Below are 4,017 nucleotides of genomic sequence, written 5' to 3' on the forward strand. Positions count from 1 at the left end.
GCTCTAATTGGTAGGAGGCAGGTGGCTCTTCCCCTGCGAAGGCATGGGGCTGCACCCACTCGAGGAAGTACAATTGCCACTTTCTCTGTTTTGCGTCCAAAAACTGCAACCAGGTGCCTTAAAAGAAAGCAGGACAGACAGCAGCCTGTGCTCACAGGAGATGAACTCGCCAACTGCGAACACATTAGTCCTGCCCCATCTTTAGAGCCCAGCAGTGCAGAAGCGTTAGAGCTATTGTGCAAACATAGGAGAAGACATACAGATAAAGAAGGGAGAGAGATTCAGGAAGATTGCGGATGAGGGAGAGAGAGAGAGGGTGGGTGAATGGGATATTATAATAGTTTTGCATATACAGAAATTGGAAATTGCCACCATTTGCATTCATAGGACCTTCTTCTATCCACCATGTATTCTTCAAAATGCCAGAGCCACAAATCAGAGACTGCATTAATCTATTAGAGCTCTATTTATATCCCTCATCCCAGCCATCTGCTTTCTGTCGAGAGGAATGAAGCTATTCATTGGGAGGGAAGTTAAACAGGTTAGCTCATTAGGCTTGAGCAGGGCTCTTTAGGTATGCATTACAGCTTATTCTAGCACTCTCCACAGAGCTCTTAAATATTTGGAGGCAGATGAAGACACATCTAGGTTCACCTCATGAGGGCAATGGCAATCAAGGGAACAATGTTTGAGTCTTTGTATATTTATTTCCAATATTTCAGTGAGATGGAGGACATTCAAGTTAAGAGCAACCATCTGACCCAGTCTGGATTTCATGGTCACTCCTTGGTCACAGGCACATGAATGTGATTTCTGTAAAAGGAAATCAGCTGTTTTCTTCCTCTTTGAAAAGAGGTAAAAATATATAACAATAACAAAATTATATTATAAATTACACTATTACATTAATAATTACAATATTTTGTCAAAGACAATATTTTCATAGAATGGCCCCGGACAATATATGTCTCCTCATTATTGATAATTAATGATCACATCTATTGCAATGTAATATAGAGTTTAAAAGAAAAGATTATTTTATAAACTGCCCACAGAATCACAGATCAGTGACAGAACACAGATTCTAAATAGCTTCAGCACTTCATTACCTTCTTGTTTGAAGACAAATCCCTGGAAACCTGACAAAATCCTTTTTCTTAAATAAAGCCTGGAAATAAAGCCCTATCTGAAATCCACATAGACCACACCAATACAGGTACAGAGGCTGCTAACATACTCACCACTCCATGGGTGTTTGAGTTTCATACATGAGGGAATTTGTCCATGTTTGACTGTTAGAAATTCAATAACTCGCCTCTAATCTGGTTTAAAAGTCTCATATGTCTGCAAAGGCGATGCCCATCTTTGGGCAATAAAGGATTACTTCATCCAAGTAATTGATTGTTTGAGCTGTGAAGTGGAGCTAGACCATGTGATGAGTGCAAACTATGCCCTAAGGAGGCTACTTTCCCCTTAGTTCAATTGCAAATTACAGAGTACATCATCATCTACAAATACACAAACTTTTAAGGAGAAAAGGGAAATGGAAAATGTCAATTGGAAAGGGTAGTCAATACATCTCAGTTTCTGCTGTGATGTGTTTCACAATGCAACTTGAACTGGATCCAGTCTCACTGTAAAAGACTTAAAGATCCTCTGCTGTCACCAATTAAAGCCATAAAAACTCATCTATGCTCATCAAAATTACATATTTATAAGTCATTTCCAAGAAAAAAATCCCTTAATGCCAAAGTGTCTTAGATGTAAATCTACACCTTTGTCTTATTCAGTATGCATGGATCTATGAATATGCAAATAGGCTCCCCTTTTATCTCCACCCATGCCTCTGCCACTTGCCTGCAGCTCAAGCTTACTTGCTCACCTTCAACTGTGCTCATTAAAGACACTAAACTGCTTGTTTCCTGTATTGCTAACTACTGGGTGCTACGCAATGATAAGCAGTAATATTGGAGTAATTCAGCCTACATGTTTGAACTGGAAACTGACCCAGAAGAAGAGCAAACTGTACAGAGTTGCCTACAAGTCAATGTATCAGAATGGTAATGTGTTTTGTGCAACACTCCCTATAATTTTAGAAACCTAATCTTAACAGATAAAATGATTCTTTGGCTTGACTATGGTCCAGGTCACCAGCTCTGACAAGTTAACTACTTTGTAAACATCCAGAAGTACCATAAGGAAGAAACAATTCGAACACCACAGAAAGTCTCTGGAAAAAGGCAACTAGTTTGTAAAGAATATACAGTCTATATGCAGTATACTATATACAGTGTGCAGGTATTACATTTACAGTGACATTACATTACATTACATACATTATACATACATTATAAGAATAACTGAAGATACAGAATGCCCCATTGAAAAAATATTTCAAAATAAACACACAATCTCATATCCATGTCTTATATTTATTTAGTTGTGCATGGTTTTCTTTGCAAAATGTGCCAACACTGGTTTCTTCTTGACCAGAGAGCATGGGCAATGACTACATGTGGGAGTTGCTTGCCTTCAGGGCTTTGTCAGAAAGCATGTGTCATATGCACTTGCTAACGCAGTTCTAGCAGCTTGAGGATGACCTGTGACATGTTTTCTTTGTGAACAACCCCAAAGTTATGTGAAGTATTCTGTCAGAATTACTGTAATGAATATAACCATCATTAATTCAGCAGCTTGGCTATCTGACAAACTGTTTTGAATAACATTCAACCTAACTTTCTTTGTCAACATCCCAAATCATAACATGCCTTTTAATATGAATCAATTGACATGAATCATTGTGGTACTTGCCAGGCTAACATCTAACATTATCTAGCACACTAGTTTTGTTGTATATAGTCCGCAGATAAAACACAAGAAAACTAAACTTACTGGTTGACCATCATGTTGGCTCGTACATGCTGTGTCCCCAAGAAAAATTAATGGAAGAGAATTGGGCTTCAAAACATCTTTTTTTTTAAATAAAATTTACAAAACAATCCTCTGTAAAGTGAGTGCTGCCAACCAGAGTTTATTCTGGAAGTTTGTCTAGGACACTCCAATTTCTCCACTAATTTTTTGCACTTATTTCTCTCGGATTTTCAGATCCATTGGAAATATATGAAGCATCACATTCACTCCTTTCACAACTTTGCAACTGAAAACAGAACGCGTCTCTGCCATAATATTTAAAATAGTTCCAACAGCTGGCCAAATCAGATATCAACTACACTTCTTATACCACACATTTCACCAGAGCATTATTGTAATGATATGGAAAGTCCCACCCTGCAAGTTCATAGGCTTGGTTCCTTGTTTCTAATGTATAAAACCTTGGGTCTCTGTATCTGTCATTGGTACACCTTAGTTCCAAAGCCAGTTTGTTCAGCCATAGTGTTGACTGCTTATTTCGGTCGTGATTTGTCTTCTAACATATAAAATCACCACATAGACATGTTACCAAGGTTAAAAACATTTCCACTGGAGGGGGTCTTTATTTAGGAACTGACTGACTTCTGAGCCCCACATGGTAACAAGACCAATGCTATTCTCATATCTTTTAGCTCTATGTTGAGATACACCTGGGAGGATGCAGAAGGAAATTAATTTGGATGCTGAACAGTCTCTCTCCTCTTTTATAGAACAACTGCTTCCGGTGTGAAGAGGAATGGACCTGAACTTATTTATTAGCCAATCTAGCATATCTCAACATGACACCAGAAAAGCAGTCACTCCACCTCACAATTCACCAAACCTTTCTGCCAAATGAGATCACTCTCCTGTGTAAACTGACTCACATTGCACATAACACCAGCTTTAACTCTACAGAAGTGTTAAATGAATAAATCTGAGATATTGGTAAACTCCTACTGAAAATAGAGCAATATAGCACATTATAACTGCATTGTTAATCTGATTTCAGTTTTGAGTTTTATTTGTCTTCTGGATGTAAACCATTTGGCTACATATCACGTAATAAGCAAGCAGCACCATTTCAAGTTCAAGTTCAAGTTCAAG

Source organism: Electrophorus electricus, chromosome 4 (genome assembly GCF_041902795.1).
Source record: "Electrophorus electricus isolate QZ-2024a chromosome 4, ASM4190279v1, whole genome shotgun sequence".
Classification (NCBI taxonomy): Eukaryota; Metazoa; Chordata; class Actinopteri; order Gymnotiformes; family Gymnotidae; genus Electrophorus; species Electrophorus electricus.